Source organism: Tyto alba, unplaced genomic scaffold (genome assembly GCF_018691265.1).
Source record: "Tyto alba isolate M040663 unplaced genomic scaffold, T.alba_DEE_v4.0 Super-Scaffold_42, whole genome shotgun sequence".
Taxonomy (NCBI): Eukaryota; Metazoa; Chordata; class Aves; order Strigiformes; family Tytonidae; genus Tyto; species Tyto alba.
This window is the reverse complement of record NW_024881318.1, coordinates 9102624-9127781: the sequence shown is the minus strand read 5'-3', so window position 1 is coordinate 9127781 and position 25158 is coordinate 9102624. Positions and strand designations below refer to the sequence as shown.

The 25158-nt window shown below is 34.2% G+C and overlaps 1 protein-coding gene across 4 annotated transcripts in view; it reads right to left on the bottom strand.

Moving 5' to 3' along the window:
* RIT2 (Ras like without CAAX 2) overlaps positions 1-25158 on the bottom strand; it is a 184881-nt gene that overhangs the window by 47704 nt on the left and 112019 nt on the right. The window lies entirely within an intron of this gene.

Sequence of the window (25158 nt, the reverse complement as noted above, 5' to 3'; positions counted from 1 at the left end):
ACTACAACACCATTCTCTTTTTAAATACTTCATATGAAGCTGAGTTAAATGATCTGTTTACAACTTGACTGATGATAAACTTCAGTGCAATTACATATTGTTGGTACATGGATTGTCAACATTGCTGAAGAACCCCCCCAAAACCTACATGGTGCTTGTGAAAATACACATGCTCCACTTAGCTGTTTGATATCAGAATCAAATCAAAATATTGTTTCTTTGCCAGGACAACAGAAAAGAGAGAATGTTTGAGGACTTCTGTTGAGATGCTGACTCTCCTGCTGATGGTGCATATACAATTTCAGGGACCTAAACCAAAGTGCAGTGAAATACCTGATGAAGGGCAGGAATATACTCTTTTATTGAAGCCAAGTAATCTTGAATCTGGCCCTTGATGAAGACACAAATGAAAAAAAATAGTTTAGCATTATTCCCTGATCATTGCTAGAAAATCAGTTATAAGCGGTCATTGACAGTTGTATTTTTTATTTTAGAAAATGTTCCTAATTTATAATTTTTGCAGTCTAGTTTACATTCACTGAGAGACAGCAGTCAGTCAGCTATATAATATAAAACATACTTATTGCAGCTTCACACATAAACACTCCTCCTGCAGTCAAAGAACATTGATGAAAATTATCCCTAGGACATGGTTTCTATGGACAGCACATGAATTTTTATACATGTAGTTTAACTATTCCTAGTGACCCTGGCCAGGATACACTCCCTAAGTGTGTTATTGGTCATAATCAAAAATAGAATTCAAAAGTATTCATGTAAAAGGACTACAATTTTGGTAATTTAAAATTGGATTAAGAATCCCTTCCTCACAAAGAGAAACACAACAGATTTACTATTGTAGAAATGTGTCAATCTGTCTGATAGAACTTAAAACCAGTTCATGTACACTGTCTTGGAAGGTGCTTAGATGATTTAAGAGTAGGTACACTGCTTTAAATCAAAAGAATGTGCAACTTCCCCGTTCCCTCAAAAATTCATTTTTAGAAGAATTTTACCTATTCTCATATTAGTCACAAATAGTAGTATAAATCAAATTACAATTCTATTGCTAATACTGATTTTAGATCTCATCCCTCTGGATGTCCAGAGCATATTACCCTGATTCTTTAGTGATATCAAAAATATATTCCTTGTTCAAGTTGGTGAGTGCTGACCCACCAGTGTGGTTCCAAGAACTTCATCAAGATTAGTGGCCTGAATAAGTTCAATGGAATAAAAGTTAAAATGTTCCAACTTCAAACAAATAAAAATAAAGTTATCTTCCTCCTCCCATCTTTTTCTACACATTTTTCACTAAGCAGTAGGATTGTTTAAGTTTGTTTGGTCAGAATGGATGAATTTGGATTTCAAAATATGACAACACCTTTCATTGCAATGCCCCCCATCCTTTTTCTTTCCCATGAATAATTTGCTATTATGAATAGTCAGTTTACATCTGGAGATGAAGCTCAGAGTGACACCAGTCTCTGAATCATTTTACGGTGGCATAGTGATATTGTCTGTTCCACTATTACCCACATTATCTGAATTGCTTGAACATGTTTATTCACAGTTAATATATTGCATTGTAAGGAATAATGTTTTGGCTAGACATGTCTGGTTTTAGACCTCATTCCATGATAAATATACTAATAGCCTTTATGCATTATTTGTTTGTACCTCCACCCAGTGCACAACTGGAAGGCAGTATTGTTGGTGACTGATAGTATCTTCATAACATTAGATTTAGATGATTGTGGCCTTTGATTAAAACACATTAAACTTTCTGCCTATGCTATTCCCTTGTTTGGAATTGATTAAAGAGATTATGATGTGCTTTGTTGCATAGGGCTGCATGACTAATTGCTGGTAGTTCTCCTTGGAACAGCCATATTCATGAAACTGGTTGACATTTGTGGTCCACATTTTTTGGACCTCAGTTCTGTGACTTTTACTCAGTAAAACATAGTTTAGTCCTGCAAAGCCAATGGGACTGCTCCCCTCAACAGCTTCAGATAGTTTACTCAATCAATTTACTCTCTCCTGTTAGAAACTGACAAAGGTTTGTGTGAGAGTAGCATAAACATTTGATGTCATTTAAATAGATCATCAAAGTACCTGAAACTCTTTAAGGAAATATTCCTGTTTGTTTTCTACTCATCTCAAAGGTAAACATTTCTTAACAGTCATTCTAGTGCCTGCAAGACTTCTCCGGTCCATTAGCTGAGTTCTGCTGATGGAGAGGACCTGTGAATTCTTCAGATAAAACCCTTCTTGATTAAAAGGCACAGATTTGCATGAACCATGGCAGTGGGCTTCAGAGCCAGAGAACAGACCATGGGGCCTGTTCTTTGCTGGTACAGCCTTGTTCTTTATCCTTCACTGCAGAGGTTCATGCTTCCAGCACTGAAGTCCCATGTTCATTCCCTATTATTAGATTAGAGCATGACCTCCACTATATTTATTAATTTAATTTACATTATATGTGTATATATGTATGTATGCATATATTTAATATACTCCACTCTATATTTATATATTCCACTATATATTTACTTCACTCTGTACTTCACATATGTGTGTTATGTTTGAGCAGCAGCTGAAACTCCTTGCAGTTCCTCAGACAGACAAGGAGGTTATGTATATCTTTCGCGTGGACTTTCAAAGCTGGGTTAAAATGATGTTACCTACCATCCTGCAAGCATTGGTAGATTCTACATAAATAACAAAGTTCCAGATGTGGGTTTACTGAGGAGCCAACACAACTTTGATCTCCTCTGTTTGCACTGCCTGGTGTAGTGTGCTTTCATTACACTTCTGTGATGCTGCATTTTCACAGTGTCTTCATTTATATTGGGACTCAATTCCCAGCTGTCCTGTAACTTGGTTATTAGCAACATGTAATAGATATTTATGACTTACACATATATTAAGTTGAGAGCCTTAATGTAATGGCCATTATTATCATTAGTGGTAGTATCATAGAGAAGAAATTATCTCTTATATGGCAATATCTCTAATGTGTGACATAAAGGAATGTATGTTCCTTGAACATTTATAAAGTAAAATCAATCCTTCCTTTCCTACTCCCTGTATTTTAAATATAATGAGCCTAGCTGCAGATGAATAATAGGGGGAAAACAAAACACATAGTCTGTTAAAATGTCCTATCTGCTTTCAGCTGTCTCTCTTTCCTAGTTATTGTAATTGGATAGTGTTCTGGGAAGTATCCTGGTAATAGCAGAAAAGTAGAAGGTGATGGTCCTCTTAACATATGACCTTATCAGAAAACCATCAGATGACAATGTTTCTTGCAAGGAATAATACCTGCTGTACTTGTTAACATTTTCAACACAGAGGCAAAGGGCTAAATGCATCTCAGAGAAACAACATCCTGGAGGTCAGTCCTCAGGCAAGGTAAAAGCAAATGCTGTTATAGGCCAGTTGTTTTAACTATGATAATCACTTTTGTGCTTATACTGTTAGCTTTTATTTCCTTTAATTTTGTAAGATTGCTGTACAAGGATAACACTGTCTGATCATGATGTGCACCTAAATGTGATCTAACTTTGGTCTGTTGAAAAGAGTCATCTTTGGCCTTGTATGCCAAGAAATAATGCACTGATTCCCATGTACCACCTTCCATGCCCAGGAACAGTCAGTCAATCAATCTACACTATACTAAAAGAGGTTAAATGTCCTCTGCACACTGTCATAATTCACCAAATATATCAGACAATAAAATCCCATGATAACTCACTTTCATGACAAACCTTGTAATGAGAAGTGAAAATGGGACAAATTCATCTATTAACTTGACATAGATTGTAACTAGAAGGAGAAAAACTAGCCCAGAATTAACCCATTCTTGTAATGATTACACATCTGAAAACAGATTCTTTGCCTTGGCTATGTTATTGAGTGGTGGTTCTTGATTTTATTTACCTTCTTTTCTCTCAAGTAGCCCTGTAGCAGCATGACTAGAGAGAACTGACTACAAATGAATAAAAAGAAACATTTGAAAATATCTACCCAGCTCATTCCTCTTTCTGTGGAACAGAAGAGCAATCCAGACTTTCACTGAATTTAGATGCATAATTGAACCACTGACTAATAGCTCTTCCCCCTTTAAAGAAACCTGACTTTTTCTTTCAGAATTTTTTACTTACTAAATTCAGATATGCTCATCTGTCACAGATAACCTCTCTATATGTTATGGAAACACTACAAGTACAGAGCACATGATACAGTTAATGATGAACTGCAAGGTAATAAGAAAATGAAGGGAATTAATTAGCTGCATCTTCAAAAAGATGGTGACACAATCCAAATGCCTATAGCAAGATCCTAAGATCAATGAAGTTTTACTTCTTGGATAGATGATGGGGCTAAAATATCTTGAAATCAAGAGATATGAGTAATGCAGATTGCTCCATATATTTGCAATAAAACATGCAAGATACTGTTGAAACAAGGTCAATTCTGAAAACTTTGCTGTATCTAGTAGTTAAAGTTTCTCATGAAGGGTCTCAAATGACTAGATGGACTTTTGCACGTTGATCCTTATAAATAAAAAGTCTGAATACCTTAAGAAAATATCTCAAGAAAATATAACAAAATGATACACAAGATATCACCAAATTTAGGGGGTGAATAGGTGGCTCAACTACATAAAATTACATGAAAACAGAAAGCTTAAAAATATTAAGACTATAGCATTGCTGACATATTATAGAAAAGTACATCATGTAGTATCAAAGTGACCTTTGCCCATCTTGTCACACCACATCAGCTTCTTTTGTGACGATGTCTGTTGACAGCACCTTATGTGATGAAGCGTGACATAATTTGGAACACAATATGAAATGAAAAGGTAACCTTTCATGACATATACTGCATTAAAACATCGATAATACAAGTAACCAATAACTTTTCAATCTCCTCAGAGGATTAGAATGAATGCCTCCCATTGTTATACAGGAACATGTGTTTACAGATTTTAGTTAAAATGAGTTTTCAGGTAAACAGACTGGTATCTGTTATTTTGAATGCAAGTGAGATCCTCTTACACTTACATTTTCTCTCACAGTATATATCACCCTGTTTCTTGTATGGTGTTAGTAGTGAGGTATGTTCCCCATCCGTCCCCTTTTCATGAAAGAATGGAAGTGATTTGGTATCTACTATGATATTTACAAGAAAATTCTGAAGGAAAACCAAAGGAAGAAGAATTCCACTCTCCAGAGAGTTGGAGTTCTCAGAGGAGCAGAGCAACCCCCTCTGCCTTTCACATTAAGTTTAACAAGCATGTCCTTAACTGGGAAGAATTATGAACACAGGAAAATATAAGACTAAAATATTAGAGGGAACAATACAGAAGAAATGACAGGAAAAAGCTGATGATAAAGCAGCAAAAAGGAAAAAGAAAAAAGATTAACATTTACTAATAAGGATGGTCAAGTAGAATGAATGAAAATTTAATGGAGGTGGAAAACCATGTAAAAATGTGCTAGGAGGCACACAGTTTAAAAAAAGGAACAAGAGAAGTTAGGAAGACTGAAATATTCAGCAGAGAAAAAGGACTCTAGTGGCATACAACCCAGAGGGAGGTCCTATGTTAGTATTTCAATTATTACTTACATTTCATCACATCTCTGTAATGACAAGTAATACATAATTTTTTAATTGCTGTGTTTCTGGACTTGAAACAGAGCTTTGGGACAGAGTATTCTGCCATGAAATAAATATTTTTCTGTTTCTTTTTCTTCTGACACAGTACACCAGAAACTCTTTTTTTCTTTTTTCTTTATATAACATCTCTTCCAGATATGGCTAACTACCATTTATTTCTAATCTTATACTACATACATTTTTATTTACTGTACCACCTATATTTTTCTCATATTGTCCAATTCTGAGAAGCTTGGAGCCCGTATTTTTTCATACTTCTTAACTGGTCCTGAAAAGCCATTTCTGAAGAGCCTGATCCTTTGTTAAAGGAATAATAATACTTCTAGGATCCAAACTGTCTTTGCATTTTTTTTTTGCACAATTAAGATTGTTTCATGCCATTGTTGTTAGTGCTTTGAAACTATTAATGACATATTTATAAAAATATGAGTAGTAGGAAAAAGAAAAACTGAGAACAATTTTTCACTTTCACAAGACAAAGAGAAAACAAAAAAGGAAATCAAGATATTTATCACGTGGCAGAACTGAACCTCAAATGTTAAGAAGTTTACTTTACCCTAAAAAGAGGTTGATGAAATTCCTAGGTGGAATTAATTGAGAACTAGTAAACACAAAAATTTTTGACCTTTCCTCTAGAGCAAGGCTCCTTTAGTTTTCACTTCAAAGCAAGATGATGTGGACTCTTATAACTTCTTACTTTGAAGAAAAAATAAATAGTTCTGAGCAGAAGAAAAAACAACATCTTTATCCTATGTGTGTTCTACTCCTCTACCACCATTGTTTCTTAAAAGATATCCTGAGCTCTGTGATAGATCTCCACTCCTCCTTTCCCTCAGAAGTCAAACTTCTCTTGCAGCTGTGATTTTCAAACTAAAGAATTGGTAGCTCTTTCTTAGTATGCACAGACCCACTCTGATGACTGAGAATTATGTTTTTACAAAATACATTGAGTTAAAAGCATCCTGAAGGAAATAAACTCATGCTGAATGAAAGAACTGGAGAACAGCCAATCTATCCAACTTTTAATAATGAAATAATGCTGCATATTGGCCCCAGTCCAAGCTCAGAATTTCTATTACCCTAAGCCCTTTAAACACAGGTAATATTCTAAGGTGTGTATGTTCAGTACTCATTAAGTTGTTTACATGTAGTGAGATAAAGAATTATTATATGTTCTTCTTAAGTTTTGAGAGGATAAGGAAAGAATAAATTACTTATGGTTGCTGAGCAGGTGAGGTGGTAGAAATTAGAGTATAATGTCTCTAAATATTTAATCAAAATATCACAAGATCTCTGAATGGATTTTTTTGTATAAATACTTTATTGCTTTTCTTCACCAAAGTCCCTCCACAGCCTCTTCTAAATACAGAGGGAATAATAGTTCCCTCTCTTTTTCTCTTCTTTCTTTCCTCCATATTACAATAATGGAGCAACACTGTTACTGCCTCAAGCTGCAAAAGAAGGGACTTACACAGGCCCTGTGAGCACAGTGATTTTTGAAAACACAATTTAGTTCAGAGGTTCCCACTTTGCCTCATTAAGAACTGGTGTTTGGGTAGCATTATCTAGTCAATGTCCCACACCAAATGGTAATTAGTTTTATAACTGAAAGAAGCAAACTCAAGTCATCATAAAACTCAATCATTCAAGCTCTGATTTTTGTAAAGCTACAAAATAGATGTTTGTTTTTCTTCTATACGAAGGTTTCAAATGAAATTTTGGTAAGAGATTTTAGGCACTTTCAGCAGTTCATTTTACTCTTTTTAAAAGATCCATTTGGTTTTGTACTTCTTAAAAATTAAGTGACAATGAAAGTTGCCAAGTAGACAAGACTGAAATCTGATTTTCCTCTTCCTGTAATTGTCCTGCATCAGCAGTCATCTCTCTGAAGTCTCAAGGCTTTCTGAGGGAAGAATCAGGCCCTTCATTTTTTTTGTACCAGGATAGCATATCTAGTGAAATTTCCTCCTGCTGCCTTAGGTCACTGCTTTTCAGTTCTATAAGGTAGTGAATGGCTGCTGAAACTGTTGTTTACCCATCCCTTTGTTTACAAGTCTCTGTCTTTTTAGATTCTCTGAAGACAAGTTTACTTGTAAAGATGATATCCATACAGCAAATGACTCTTCCTGTAAGTTTTATGGTACCATCATATCATTTCATATTGGTTAATGAAACATTGACAAATACTTTTCTGTTGGATCATAGATTTCAGTGATATCTAAGTGTCTTATTCTATTTTTTATTTTTTTTTAATTAACTCTTATATAATTCCATATCTTAACGCCTCTTTCTCTTTTGTTGGTTCCACACAGACACAAGTTGCATTATACAGACACCTCTGTAGTATTATACACAGCTATCAGCATACCAAAATGTGTAAGATCACATCTGATGTACACTGTAAATGGAGGAATTATTCCCAGTTATTGCATCAGATGATGAGCAAAAATATGTTGATTAGAAAAACTTATATATATTAAAGTCCTTTGAAAGGACATTATAGATTCCAGTCTAAACCTGCGATAGTGGAAAAATCAGTTAGTCAAAACAGGTTTCATATATTAGTCAGACACAAAACCAGAAAATACGACCATGGTATAATTAACTGATTGTTGTAACATATTTGAGCTAGACTGTGAAGCTGTTTAATACCAGACACAGCTTATGATGAAAATCAGTGGAATTCCTTTGATTTACTTTGATGAGTTCTCTGACAAATTTATATTTACAGTATTTGAAATTACATGATTCAGTCATAATTATAACTCATTAAAATATATGACTTTGTTTCCAAATAAATTTCAAAAGCAATGTTTTTTGGTAAAAGCTGTCCATGGAAAATCCAGTTTATCAAAGTACTATAAATAGAATTATTTTTACTTTTTGATGTACAGTTTTGTAAGTATCAATGTTGTGAAAGGAAATGAACAGTTTAAAAAAAGTTAGTTGAAACCACAGTCAGCATAAAAAAAATCCAACCTGAGTAGAAACATTCCAACCATACCTGCTCATTGTAAAAGGCAGCAGACTATCAAATAAACATATTGACAGGACATGGTTCCAGATGAACTATTAACAGACAAGGGAACACTGTTTTTAAGGTTAGATAGCTTTTAAAATTATCCCTGAGTTTTTCATTAATTTCCTGGCCTATACCATATGAACAGACAATGTTTATTCCCATCCCAACTGTGTTTTTCCATCAGTCATTCTTTACAGATGTCCTTTGTCTTAAAACATCTGCAGTTGCAAAGGGATCCAGCATGTGCCTGTGTAGGTGCATGGCTATTAGGAGCGGTTATTGGGATTTTCAATTTTCATTTCAATTTTTGCTTTTTCCACCTTAAGAATCTAAATAATTGAAAAAGTTTTGTGAATTACAAATCCCATCAAAATCCTTGTATACAATAATAATTTACTTATTCAAGTCTTTCTACTGCTATCATTGATGCAGTAATTGGAATTTCTTTTGCATTGTGTATGCTGATTATATTCCTAAGAGAAGGAAAATCTCTTCATTTCACATTTTCTGTTATTTCCCATTATTCTGTTTTTAAAATGGAAGAATAGTTGGAATCTTACTGAATATTTCAGAACACCTAACCCATATCTTTATCTAGAAGGTTATTCATCCAAAGAACATTTATTCAGACATATGGCAGTAGGAATGTTGTAATTTCCTGCTTTCTGAGGATCAGGGAATGCAGTGTCACAGGGTGGGGTTTTTGCACTGATATGTCTTCTTCAGTTGCCAAAGGTTGTCCACAAGTGGTAAAGAGTGAGAATGAACAAGATGGTATACTCTGGATCAGAGGACAAAAGATTGTCAGTAAATGCTTGTACTTCTTAGGAGGGTGTGCTTTCACATCTTTCCAAAGGTGCATTTCCCCTTACACCTGACTCTATGGGTGGTCTGGAAGATGTAAACAACCACAGACAAAGAAAGAACTCAAAAAGCACATTTGCAATGTGCAGTGGCTTATTCTGTAAAACACTGGATGCATATGACATTACTGAGCTCCCTGAACTGACATCTTAATTAGGTATTTGTATTTATGCACAGTCATCTTGCATTAGTATGGCAGTCCTGTAGCATAGTGATCAATGAAGCAAAAGTTGATTGTAAAGTGAACAAGACATAGAAAAGAGTATATTCCAGAGAGAGATGATAATGTGCTAATTTGATTACTGTTACCCAATAATACTAGAGACACTGGCTGTTAATGGAATGGCATGAAAACATCTGCTCCATGCAGTGGACCCCAGAATATATTTACCATTTTACCATGAAACCAAGAAACAGTGGAGTTGCATACCCATGGTCTCTGCCTGATGTAGTCACCTCATTCATTGCTAACCAAGCAGCATGCCTTGCAAACCCCAGGTGATTATCTGGGCTTAGTGTTGCACCAAGTCCCTGGTTGTGCCAGCTTGAATTCATGCACTCTTAGAGATTTCTGCCTGGTGTTTCAGCGTACAGAAGACAGTGTGTTCAGGAAGCATCATTCTATAATTAGAACAAATAATATTCACAGAGGTCATGCAAAGCAGATAATCTTATTAAAACTAGCTAACAGAACATGACTATTTAAAAAAAAAAAAAAGTTATTTTGTGAGAAATATTAACTTCATGAGCTGATAGAAGAGGAAAGAAAAAGCTTGAAAATTAAACCTTATCTATAGGTTTGACTGATAAAAAATGAAAAGATACTTGACATTTAAAAATAGAAAGAGTATCTAACTGAGGGCTGAATATATTAGAAACACTCAAAACATCATGAGATACTATTAATTTGTGAAAAATAAAACCTTAATGAAAGAATAAGGAAATCAATTTACTAGATGACATGGTCTTGATCTCCCAGTGGTCCTGGAGGAAGGCCCTTCTTGTGCAAATTATGGGTACATAAACAAAAGCCCATCAAGGTTTATATCATTAAATGTGGCATGGAAGTAAGAATAATGAGATAACATGGCCTAGATTCTGGCACAGAATCTTTCCCAGTTGAAGATATAATCATGACTCTATATGATTTCTCTTCCTGTACACTTTTTTGAATTCACAAATTTTGTATTTTTGACCATAGCTAATTCAGGTTTATCAGACTTTCCTAAAACTTGGGAACTGTCGGTAAAACATCATGAGACTAAGGTGAACCTTAAATATAGGTTTTCTCTTTCCCACATCTGGGTCTGCCCAACAATGACTTATGCAAAAACTAAATAACAACCTATTTAGTTATAAAAATTAAATTAAAAAATCTCAATCAAGAAAACCAAAAAATATTAACTGTAAAATAATTGCTCATTGTGTAATGAAAACAGTTAGAGAGGTCTGTAAAATTAAAATCTCAAAGCAATTGAAAAGAAGAAAAAACACTCTTAATTTCTTAGGTGATTTGAACAGAAAACTCAGCTGTGCTTGAAGCAGAGTCTGTTTTGGAGTCGAGTTATAATTTTTCTTTCATGTTCAAGTGTGAAGAACACAACACGAAAGAAAGAACATAAAATAACGCCAGATACTGAAGTACACCTTTCTCTGTCTGGGAAAAGAAAAAAAAATGGTAACAAATTATAAATCAACATAACCCCACTCTCATCTCTGAATTATTGAACACAAATCTAAAACCTTTGAGAAGCTTAAACAATCTATCATTTGCTACGCTTTCATTAGAAAATTAGCTCATAATATGTAATGATCTTTGCTATACATTTTATTTCCTTCTAATTGTTTAAATAGAATTTGAGTAATAACTTCTTAATGTTCACTACAGAAGGTAACTAAATCTTTAATGGACTCCTGGTGCAACCAGTTTAATGTTGTAATTTAAATGAGGTTTCTTCAAAAAAGAAAAAAAGAAAAACAGAAAAGACACCTTCCTTTGTTAATATGTAAAATAGATACTATATTTTGTTTTAGAAAAGAGAAAAAAAATCTGAAGCCAAACATGTTTTCTAGATTGTCTGATAGTATAACTTTAAATTCATTTTGAGAATTTCTCTTTCAAAATACTTGCTTTCTTATCTATATTAATTGGAGTCAGACTATTATTCTTCAAGTGTAAAGAACCTTCTCCATTGTGTCTTTTTCTTAAGCAGAGACACCATGTTTGTTATCCTTTTTAAGATATTTACTAAAACCTCCTTTCAACCAGACCTCCAATTTCATCTTCCATTTAATCTGGAATTCTAGGGTTTACATTGTGCAATTCATCTGATTTAAGGATATTTTGCTTTTGAGAGTTAATTTTAACCCTGACTATGGCAACTTTCACTTCCACTCCACCACCTCCTACACACATCTTGCCATTGCTCATTTTCAAAGCAATCTCCTTTAAAACGTAAACAAGGTATTAGTTTAACAATTCAACAGCATACTGTGTCAGCCACAGTTTCTCTCAATGATTGATCCCACTTCATTCTTTCACATTCTCTTGTCATTTCTTTTGGATTAGTATTTCTTTAACTGTTTATTTTGGTTTTGTTTTGTTTTGGTTTGGTTTTTTTTTTTTTTTTTTTTTTTTTTAAGCTCTAACAAAATATGGCTTTTGGTGGTTCTCCCTCTATTTGTTTCTTGGCCTCTTATTAATTCCACAATAGATTATTAGTTTTTAAATAGGAATGTCTCCCCTTCCTTCCCATCCCCATACCTCTGTCACTCCTTTTTGAAACCGAAGAAATCCCAAGCTTTCCTCATGTCTTTTGGCCAGCTAGGTTTGTTGTTTAGCTCTCTCAGTACCGAGGTAGTTTTGAGAAATCTGGTAAATCTGTATGCCAGATGGCAAAGCCTTGCAGAGACAGTATAGATGCAGAAGCATTATGCTTATTTAACTTCTCACTGATGAAGGCATGCACCTCACTTCTTAACAGTCACCTAGTTAGATTTTCAAGAATAACTCTAGCTTCAGCTAAAGCTTAAGGGCTTTGTGTATTCAAGACTTAAGTGATGACCCACTGAGTGTACAATCATCTGTAACAGCTGCCTCTTACATATACTAAATTTAAAAGATCGGACTACCTATTAAACTTGTGCAGCATCTGATGGGTCATGCACAGTGTTCATTGGGGAAATCAGGGACAGGCTTTTATAAATAAAACTCATGTTCCCACTTCATGCTGATGATGCAGTAAACTTTGGCATGAAGTCATCAAACATCATACTGTGATAGGTATGTATCTTTCTTGAACAAGAATTACATTAGACCTGGTTCTTATCACATAACATCACATTGTGAGAGATATTCAGTCTTTGATATCATACCCAAGGTGCTTAATGACACAGATGTATAATATCTGAAACTATCTGAAGTGCCTGAATATGGACTATGGTTGATAACTTTACTTCACAGATGCGGTAAGGATTTTTAAACGGCCATTAAGCTTCTCTCAAGCAACAACAAAACTTTATCCAAAGCTTTCTTAAAACCAACTCCAGGAATTACTTTTTTTAAGGATCTAAAATTTAAATGTCATGTTTCATTCCAAAACCAAGATTATTTTTCTTTAAACTACTTTTTCTAGTATAAATATACAGCAGAATGTATTTTAAAAATCAAATAAAACAAAATATTGCCAAAACAAAACACTTCTCTGATCATATAACACTCTTCCTATGCTGAGAATGAGCCATAGGTGACAGATGGTGAAAATATTGCTTATTGTACTGCAGGAAACCATTCAGACAATACATCAGTGAGAGTCATATAAATATGTACTTGGAAAAGAGGAAAATTAAATAACTTAATAAATTAAATAAATAAAATATTAGGGATTAACCCATTTCCTATGATTATTGAAGAGTATGTATAGCTTTAGATTACTAAAATAATTATTCTGAGGTTTATCTCAAGTCACAGAATATATTCTGGTAATAGATAAAACCCCGCGTAACAATTTTGCCCCTGTGAAAGCTGTGAGATTTTGAGGTCTTCTGAATTTACCAAAAAAAAAAAAAAAAAAAAAAAAAAAAAAGAACCTGGATACAGGTCATCCATATTTCATACAGTGATCCTATGAGGACTACCAGCAGCAAAGAGGATAAGTGAGAGGATGATGCAGCACTGACATCTCCATAGTTTTAACTTTTTTGGAAGTGCTGTGAAACAGTTTTCACCTTGGTTAAAATGTCTTAGCTGATATACACTTTTGGTTGGATATAATATTATAAAAATGTATTAATCTGAGTTCATTCTAAATAATGTATTCACCTTCAATTTAGACACAGATTAAAAAATAATTGCACTTGCACAACATCACAAACAGTTCAGAGAATAGCAAACTCTGTTCATTGGAATGAAGGTTTTCACTGGTTAAAAACTTCTAGCTAGAAGTCCTTGTAAACCTCAGACAGTTCATGGGTCACTTTAACTATTAACAGAGAAACTTAATGTTTTTTCTGATTGATCCACAAGACTTCCTAGGTCTATCATACAATTTCCTTACTGTGGTTTTGAAAGTTTTTACTTTATTTATGAAGTATTTTTTATACCCAAATGCTAGACTCAATATAAGTATGCACTGTTATTATTACTATTATCCACATATGTGGAAATTTTCCTGAAAGCTAGTTAGGTCTCCAGATGGTGATTGACTCTGCAACAATGTTCTGTAGGAAACAATGAATGAATGGCATTTCCATCAATGTCCTTTTTACACCATAGGTGCACCTGGTAGGAAATTAGGAAAAAAGGATTTCCACTTTATCATTTTATTATTGCTGATCCTATTTAACAGACTGTGTCTGTATACTATTCAGAATCTCCCTAATTTATCTCTGTCTATTACAGATGCTCTTGATTAAATACCTATTGTCCTGTGTTCTTACAGTTGCTTTGTTTGCACACACTACACACACCATCCAAAAACACAAATACAAAAGTCCATGAGGAATAATACAGCAGTTTCTACCTGTAGACTCTGACAGATGGGCTGTTGTGAATTTCATTTTCACTGGGATTTTATATGGACATATCATAGCTTTTAAGAATAGTTAAGATAGATGAGATTTTCAGCTGTCATAAACCATAATAATCTTACATCTGAGCTAGTTATCTTGACTCCATTTTCTCTTTATCAGTGAAAAGAAATCAACTTTCTCACATATGGATCATTCAGAGATCCTCTTTAGGATGTTGCTCATCCTCCTATAGAGCTCTAAGTTTTAGATTTCTGAAACTAGGAGAGATTAGTCCCAACATTAATGATGTTAATGGATGTGAATTTAAGATCTGACCCTGTGAGCACAATATAAGGGATATGTCTACTTGGGAAGACATCAGTTTCTATCTGTATGATGTCGGGTGCATGTAGTCAGGGAAGAATAAAAATTCACCTGGAATCTAAACACAGGTTGTAGCAGAGTAGGACATGGTGGCGTATAGATGAAACTGTACAAATCCTATACAAGAACTATCTCGCAGCTGGGAAAAGTCAGATATGTTTCTTTGAAATCACAGTCAGACATATTCTGCCAATTTGCTAGCATTAGAAGGAAAATAATGGAAATCCTTGCTAATAATAATTTAGTAAATGGTAAAAACTCCATTGCTTAATACATTCATACATAACTACATTACTCCAGCTGATTTCAGCTTTACAGATTATCACTTTTATAGAATGTATATAAATCAGAGGTTGGAGAGAGAGAGGAGAAAACTATATAACAGACTCAGACTCAGACCTGTCTTGATGAAAAAAGTAAGGTCTTCCGTGCCTGTAATAAACCAAATGTCTCTTTTTTACCAGTTTCCTGATGGAAGCTCTATAATAGTAACGTCACTAGCCATAATTGAATTTTATGTGACAAACTACTAGTTTTACTGGGGTGAAAAGCCCTTAATCTTTAATATGCTTTGCAAAATTTTCATTATACTTTTCTTCCTTTGTTTTCTTTCTTAAATGATATGAAAAGTGACTCTCCTTCTGGAGAAAAGCTATATTTCTCTGAGCCCATACTAAACAGGATATACCTAGAAGTCTAACGGATTCTTTCTTCTAAAGTAATTGCAAAGTAATGGAATTGCATATCCAGTGTTATTAGTTATTAATCCATTTCTATTTCTAAATTCCATTTCTACTGTCCTAAAAAAAAGCCCCAGAATGTACATATTATTGAGCCAGAGACATGTAAATCTCAATAGCTGTCTTTAAAACATAAATACTGATGTTGTTTCTATTGTGTTAATCAACAAGACAGAACTGTGGTGGAAACTTGGAAAGAAAAATAAGGAACAGTCCCTTCTGAATGTTTTTTTCATAGTTCCAGCAAAGTTACACTATCATTCTCACAGTATATGATAGAGAATGGAAACAAAATCATCACTATATACAACGGTAGTTACAAATTCTTTGCAAAGATTTTGATTCAGACATTGGTATTAATTGCCATTAAAAATTAAAACAAACCCACTATAAATGTGCAAAGTATAACCATAAAACAAATGTCTGGATTCCACAGACCTGTTTAATCTTCAATCCAGTTCCCTACCACACACACAGTCTAGATGACTGCTTATTATATTTGTAATGTAGCGACTTGGATGGTCACATTCTAGTGTTTTAAATAAGTTTGAAAACAGAAGAAGGAAAGATGATTTTACTTTAGATTTCTAAGGTGATTTTCCAATCTTTACTAACCTTTATGTAATCCAACTGCAATCCTGCTGGTTACAAAGTGCTTTGAGAATTTTCCTCACTCTCACCACCTGCACATTAGAAATCTTCATGACTTAAATGTAGATATGCTAAGGTGCTAAGAAGATCTACTATTAATTTTAGACTCTTCAAAGAGCTGGAGAACTTAAAAAACTGATCAGAATGTTGGGGTTGGCATATTCCTCTTTGGAATATTGTTTTACCAGTAATTTACTCATAACTTGATCAAGGTTTCCTGTTAGATAATTTCACATATGGAATGGACTCTTCTCTATAGACTTACCTGCTAATGCCCGGACTGCAGCTGATGTTGGTTGCTGTCACCAGACATGATCCTGACCCTGACTTTGTGGCTCCTATTCCTGGTTTCTTTTCTTTGGATTTGCCTCTTCACCACAGACTCATGGTGGCTGAGGGTCTGGACTCAGCCAACATTGGTTCCCATAGCTGGACATGCTCTGCTCACCTCACTCATGTGTGTTGGGACTATCTCATGTTGGCAAAGCCACTGCCCTGTTACAGTCTGTGGGTCCTGTCTCCAAATTCCTGGCTCCCCTGCCCTTACAGAGCAGCCAGCCCCTCCTGCTCTCTAGCAGTTACACCAGTAGCTAGTCCAGTGCTGGTTTTTACACTGGTCACTGAAGTATGTGATGATCTTTCATCTACTTCAATAACAAGAATTTGTTAATGGGTGAATACTTCCCTTGCTTGTAGAAAACCTATTACCCAAATCCACATCAGATTAGAAAATGAGGGCAATTGGCTGATAATCTCCACTGTGAGGCTTCTCAAAATGAAACAGGAGCCTAGGACAACAGTATATCCCTAGGTCAAAGCAGTGGTGAAGTGCATGTCTGCTTCTGCTTCAGCTTCTGTTGATAACTCACATAATGGGGAAATAAACAGGAAGCAGAACCAGAAACTTGTGAGTGATGTGATCCATTAAGCAGAATGAATTGCAAATTATGATGAGCCAGTATTCTTTGTAATAGTCTTGGAGCAAAATTGATGAACAATATCTAAAATAAACTGCATTCTTATCTTTATGGATATTTTGAATAATAAAGAGATTTATGCAAGAAAAAGCATGTTCATTGATAAGTTACAATGAGGATAAATTTGCTGAAAATTCCACTGTTGACAAAAACTGAGAACATTATTTTTTTGTGAAAGATGTATATGAAACACATATACATACTCAGTCGAAGCAACAATTAAACTACAAAGACAGGTTCTGTTAGTTGCTCCTGGAGACAGGGCAGGGACCTCTGCAGAATGACCCCTTCAGGAAGCATTTTCTTTTGGCAAGATTTCCACCTAGTCAAACTGTTTTGTTTATTAAACTTATATAGTTCATGGAACTTATAAAGTTTTCAAATATCAGATCCTGTCCACAGCTAATATCCCCTAGGCTAGACTTATGATTCACATATATTTTTAATTTTACTGTATTTAATTTCCCCTGTGTTAACTGTGCTTGTTCTATTCCCAAAATCATAAGCCAGAAAGAGAACAAAACTCCAGTATACACTGACAACCTGGTTCTCTGTATCTGAAAGCCAAGTGCAGGGCACTTACAACTTGTTATAATCCAGATGTTCTCATGAAAGATCTATATGGAGGAGACTCCTCACTATTTTGACATATGCCAGTGAACAAGGTGACTGACCTTTCTGCCTCCTCCTATACATGTGATATTCTTTACAGAGTGATGTAATATATAAAATGTCTAAGATCCTCTAAGACTGAACCAGTCATAGATGTTTTATAAACGTCAGAATGAAACAGTCAGTGTCATATAGGTATATACCACAAGATTATTAAATAGGACAGATGATCATCTGATTGCACAGAACATTTGTTTCTCTTCTTGAACAACAAGAGAATGGGTGACCTGATCTAATTTACACAGTGAGGGTATACTTCTAATGGTGACTTTTATATTGGCATTGACATTCTAATGTAATAAACCCCAACACCTCCCCCAACATTTTTAAAGCCTGGAAATTTTCCTGAAGTCCCCAGTTGAGAATAAGCTTTCATTCAAACAGCTTGTGCATGAAGTAAGTTTGAACTGGTGTTGAATTTGCGCTCAGAATATAACTATATACATCCACTGCTTCTCTGGTCATTACTATTTTCATGGGGATCATTTTTTCAGTCATGTTCTTGCATTATGAGACACATGGAATACAAATTTGTTGAACATTACTTACACCCTAAAACCTATAATAAATGTATGGACTCTGTGTCGTTGCTTCTCACAATCTAACAACATTTTTCACTTCAATTTAGAAGCAAAACCTAACTGCTTCTTTGTGGAGTATGGTTTTTTACTGAAAAACAAATGACCGTATTTTTTCATGGAAGCACAATCACAATGTAACAACTAATATTCATCTATATTAAAACTACTCTAGCCCAAATAATTTTAGTTTCAGCCAATCATCTCTGTACTATTAGCCATGGGATAATTAGAATACAACCAATCTTAGTATTATAATTACTTGCAGCTTAATTCTCACATTGACCTGATATTGCACACCACTATGGCTCATTACACTTGTTTTATTAACGCAGTGTACCAAAAATTATGTTAACATCCTTGCTAGCTACAACATAATCTTCTGGTTCACCCACACACAAATAGCCTTCATTAAAAGTGAAATAATAATAATAAAAATATTACAGTAAAACTTAAATGCTTAGTTAGACTCTGCCTTCCAAGAATCACAACAATTTACATAATTGTTCAGACATTTTTCACTGCGTATTCCCAAACATTTTGTATAGAAAATTATATTTATATATGCTTCTGCAACAGTCAAAGATGCTGCATTATATGACAGCAGAAACGGAAATAAAATGAATTCATAAAATCAATGATGCTAGTGTATTAACAGTTTGCCCTCAATATTTTGCTATAATGGTTATCAAAACCACGTTAATCTTTCTTATTGAAAATTATTTATATACTCCTAATTATCATTAAAATGTTATTTTGTCTTCAGCACAATAAATTAATCTTCTTTTCTATTAAGAAGAAATTATCTGTTTTTTTTTTTTTTTTCCAGGCTTTGCCTGTTAATGATGCTTCTGTAAAGCAAACACAGGAGAAAGCTCAAAGAAAAATAAAAATAAAAAAAAAAAATTAAGAACTAGAAACTTGTTAACAGAAATTACAGAGAAGGTTTATCAGTTTCCACAATAAATGTCTATTGTTGCTAAAGGCTTTTTAAAGTGTATCGTTTTCAGTGAAACATCCACAGTTATTTACTGTTTCTTAATAAAATTGATTAGAATGTAGGCTACACAAATAAAATCTGTGGATCAATCATGGAAAAAGACACATTACCCACATAGCTGGGTAAAACAGGTTTCAGGGAACAGATGGATAACAGACTCCAACACAACCAATGGGAAAGAACATGATTTAGTTATCAATGACATCTTCTGATAGTCTCCAGATCACCATTTTGGTAAGAATTAAGAGACTGAAATAAAGAAAACCCTCTAGAAAAGCCTAGCCTAACCTGGAGTGACACCTAATACTCGGGGGAAACACATTCTTCAAAAAGAAGGCTTTCTGGAGTTGTATGAATGCATATCTAGTGATTTTTGTTGAACCAAGTTGTATAGATACCTGAGTTCTTCAAGAATGTATGGGACTCAGATAATAGGATAAATAGATGCAGTTCTCACACTGATTCAAAATATCAGTGTATTTGAAGGAAGCTGATTCACTCCTTGAGATGTTTGGAGGAGCAGGCAACATTACAAACAATTACACTATTGCTGCCAGCTCATAGGTACCTCATTTATATTTACCAGGCTATTCTGTTATAGATACTACAGAAACACTTTGCAAAGGACAACTCTGATCTGACTATAGAGGCTCAGAAAGAATATTAAATTCGCAGGTCATTAAAAGGTACTAGGTTAGACTTATTTTTTAGGACCAAGACATGAACCTCGATCCAGATTTCTGGCCTTTATTTCAAGAGGTTAAAGCAAAAAAAGCAAGTAGTATAGAGAGTATACATCATACTACATGGCAGAACATCTTGTGATTACCTGCAATTATTTAGTATGACTAGCAACTTCAGGAATTCATATTGGATTTCAGTAACCAAATAGATTCTGTAATATATATCCAGTTTATCTGATAAAAAGTTTACAGAATGATAAACTTTAAGAAAATAAACTGAAGAAAGAAATAAGCAGTCAGAGTAGAATAAGCAACTCAACTTTCATGAAATATTAACATTTATTCAGCAAAAGTAGTCTGCTTCTAAGAACACAGCACTTCACACCAGGATAGTGACTCAAATCATACAGACTTTTCCTGAACAATTAAATGCATTGGTATTGTTTGAAGCTTTAGGAAATTAGAATGAACAATTGTCAACCATCTCTAAGGTGTCTCTGTAATCAAAGGTACAGTTCAAAGGCAGTAAAACATTTGCATCTTTTAATTTGGTAACTATATACAGACCACTGTGCATTATGTTATTGAAGATTCAGTTCTACTGACTTTATTAATTATTCCTCCTAACTGAAGGAGCGATAATGTTGTAACAAACAACTCTAATCACTTCTGAATTGCTGAATCTCCATCTTTAAGTATACTGAAGCTAAGGGAAAGACCTACATGGATCTCACCGACTTTGGAGTAGGACCTCTAGAAAATACCAATATTGAAAATACAGACTACAGTGTTTATTAAAAAGAAAGTCAAACATAGCAGGACATAGTTCTTCACTTATTTCCAGTTGTTCATGATGGCCAAGTATTTCAGATTATAGGGAGTGTAAGATTGAACATGTAAGGTTTTCAATTTAATAACATTGGCTCTGAAAGTTCAGGTAACCTCTTGATATGTTGCAGAAATCAAGGATTTTTCCTCAAAGTAATCACAAGCCTAACCTTTTAAGAATGCCTCATCGCTGAACATCCAACTTCAAAGGTGATCTTATTCAGGCTCCTCTTCCTGGGAAAAAGGTGAATGTAACTCTGGGAGCACAGGAAGTATGCTTGATTTTTCCTTCCTGGCACGTCAGATAATTGGGATAATAGGTCTGTCTATGCACCTAGTGTTTTCCCCACATTGCTATAAACATCTCAGCTCTGTGTTACAGAAAACAAACACTTTTTATGTTTTCCTATATTAGCCCTTAGATTCCAATTTGTTCCTTACTATCTTAGACAAATGGGGTCACGCAAATCCTTTGCTTTCTATTTGACTAGGCTTAATTATTTATTTTCTGTCATTCAGGTTTATGACTATACAATAAAAGACAGGTTTAATGGGCCAGTAGTCCAGGATGGGAAATCAGCCAGCTAGTGAAACATTGAGGACATCAAATTAGTGGCACTGCTGATCAGTCTTTTCCCCAGCTTGACATCTGTTTGCACGCACTCATAGCCAAAATTGTTTTGAAAGGCAATGTCAGCCTTAGGCTTTGGAACTTGCCTCCTCAGATGCATCTGTGAATTTCTCCACCCCTTACTACTTGTTATTTTCTGCTGTGAAATGACACAAAGCATATAATCATACACAAGGGAGACAATATTATCTGGTGTTTGATCTGATGAGTAGAAGTCGGAATTCCAGGGCTCTGTCTCTGACACCATCCCTGATTCTCTTGTGACTTCTGTCTTATATGCATGTTTAATATGTACATTAAATTAGAGAACACAACCACAGATGTAGGAAAAGTTTCTGGAAACCTTTATTTTGAATTGAATTAGCTGTCATTATGTGATGATTCTTTGATTTTCCTTTCCAGAAACTGTTCTAGTAAATGTGACTACTACTGAGAATCTCCTGCACTTAAAGAGAAAATAAAATAATATCAAAAGATGAGTACACTTCTGAAAAGAAAGGACTCTTGGGACCATTGTTCAGGACTTCTTTATAGTGCAGATTGAACCTCTTTATCCAGTGATTTCTGCTTTGAGCTAGTACTTGCTTGGAAAATAAAGTCCCTTAGAAAAAGAAATAAATAAAGAAAAATAGAGTCCCAGTGGAAACCATTGCCAGCCGCCATTAGTAGCAATTTTTATATAATATCAATTATTAGTCCTCTCTGTGCAGGTGGTGAGGCGCTGGCCCAGGGTGCCCAGAGCAGCTGTGGCTGCCCCCTCCCTGGAAGGGTTCAAGGCCAGGTTGGACGGGGCTTTGGGCAACCTGGTCTAGTGGAAAGTGTCCCTGCCTGTTGGAATGGGGATGGAACTAGGTGATCTTTAAAAGTCTCTTTCAAACCAAACTATTTTATGACTCTGTGATTCTATGATAATATAATAATCATATGATCATGATATAAATACAGTGTTTATTCTATATTGCCACTATGTTAATACTGTTATACAGATTAATTTATAATATATGAGAGTATGTAAATACAAATATTTATGTAAATTAATGTTTTCATGAGACCTCCGTGCGTTTGTTCCATCAAAATTTGTTGTTATGGTTCATTTTTTATATATGCTACAGCAGAAAAGCAGCGACACTAAATAAATTAGCCCACAGTTCTGTCTTGTCCCCCATTAACTGCAGCAACTTGCTTAGGCACAGGACGTGAAAATAGATTAACAGAGAGAATACTTCTCTTGCTATATCCTTGCAGCTTTTGGGAATCTAAGTTTCAGGCATTTCCTGACTTAGAAATGTCATCCAAGGATGTCTGGTTGAATTACTTTTTTAATCAATCAAAAAAACTTTTGTATTTTATAATTCCTGCAGCAATGAGTTCCATAGTTCAGTTATGCACTGTGTATGAAAACATTTTAATTTGTTTACCATATAATCTGATTAGTTAGGTTTAATATAATTCTTCCCAATTCTTGTATGTTTAGGAATAATTAATATCGTTTATTTATTCACATTTTCCATTACTTTGTCTCACTATGTCAAAATTTTCTCAGTTTCCTGCTAAAACTTAAACACGTATTTGATGTAGCCACATATGGAAGCTGTTTAGTATCTTTGCCTACCTAATTTTATATTTTCAAATTCCACCATATCACTTCTGAGAATAGAAGACATTACCACTTCTCATGATATTTTGGCAATTTTTAACCACATGTAGCATTTACTTTGTTCTGCTCTATTCTTTATTCCATTTTCCCTTTATTTCCTTTTATTCCCATTCCAGTTTTGTTTTGTTTTTTTTGTGTTTTTTTTTTTTTTTTTTGTGCCTACAGAGCATTGAGCTGATAGAAATCTGTCAACAGTAGTTCTAAGGTGAGTTTTTTTCAAAAATGATATCTTGTTTACTGACCTTTGCCATGCATTTATTGTCATGACTGTCCTTTTACTACTTTCTAATCTTCAACAAAGAATTTTGTCTTACTGTACAGATTTTAAACATATAAAGAATTAGTCTTAAACCTCATCATTGTCAGCTGTCATTTTTACTACCCAAAATAGTTAAATAACATTGAAATGTTTCGTCTTATTGTCAGTTACTGATGGATATATTTAAAATAGGAATATCATCTGTGTCAACATGTAGTTATAATTGTAATCTCTGTTTATTGTTGACCATTAGTTCTTGCCTTTACTTCTTCTCCTTTTGACACTTATTAATATGTGACACATCTTCTTTCAATTTTATTTTTATTGTTCACATAAATGTCTTTGGAAATAAAAGGAAAATTGTTCCCTGTATGTTTGTTGACTTAATCAAAGAACTTTAAAATATTTGTTAAGCATGAGTAACCTCTGTGAAAAACATGATGACTTTTGCCTGTAAAAACATATTTATTCATGTACTTGTTATTTCTGTTCTTTCTTACAGTAGCTATCTATTTGCTCAGCAAAACTCAGATTTACTGGTCTGTAGCTCCCTGGACTGTTCTGAACTTGCTATCTTCCATTTCCCTGGTGCTGATTCCGTTTTAAGCACAGTTAATAGTTCAGCAATTTTATACTTGAATTCTTTTAGAACTCTGGGGTGAATACCATCTGTTCCTGATGATTTGTTACCATTCATATTATCAGTTAGTTCTAAAACCTCTCATTTCTATCATTTTTGTAAGCTGCTCAAGTTCTGAATTTAGAGAGTTTACTAGAGAAACCTTCAGACCTGAAGTCCTACTTCTGAATTTTGAGAAGCTATGATCAGACTGGTGATCTTCACATTACTGAGTTTGTTCAGACTTTAGATAGACTTTAAATGAGAATCACAAGCAGGGAATAAAAAAAATGTATGTGATATAGCCACTGTTGATACTCTCATCTGCCAGAGATTTCAATACTATGAATCTTTCTGTTGCTTCTTTCTGTTTTCACCTTAAGAAGGAAAATAGACATTCCAATCCTACTTTACTTTAATGAAACATACTTCCAAAGAATCGCAGACTTTCTAGTCACAAAGTTAACGAACTTGTTAATTACAAAAATAAATTTTTCTATACTACCGTGTTTGTTTGGCATAACAGTAAGCCTTTAACTTAAGTGCACAAGGGAAATAAAAAAATATATCAGAACTATTCTGTAGATTTTTATTATTTTTTTATTAATCATCTTCTATTTCCCTTACGGCCCTTTTACCTGTGCTTCATAAAAAAAAAAAAAAATTCTCTTTTATGGGCATTCCTTATTGAAAATGTCAGGCAATCAGAACAAATATAAAATTATATTTACATGCTATAGTTCCAAAATTAGTAAAAACATTAGTTTTTATTTTGTGTGTTAAATTTAAATGACATAAGTGGTGCTAGGTTGACATCCCTGGAGAGTGAAGCACTATCCATGGAACAGTGGTACAAACAGTGGGAGTTTCTTCAGCATGTTTTGAAATACTA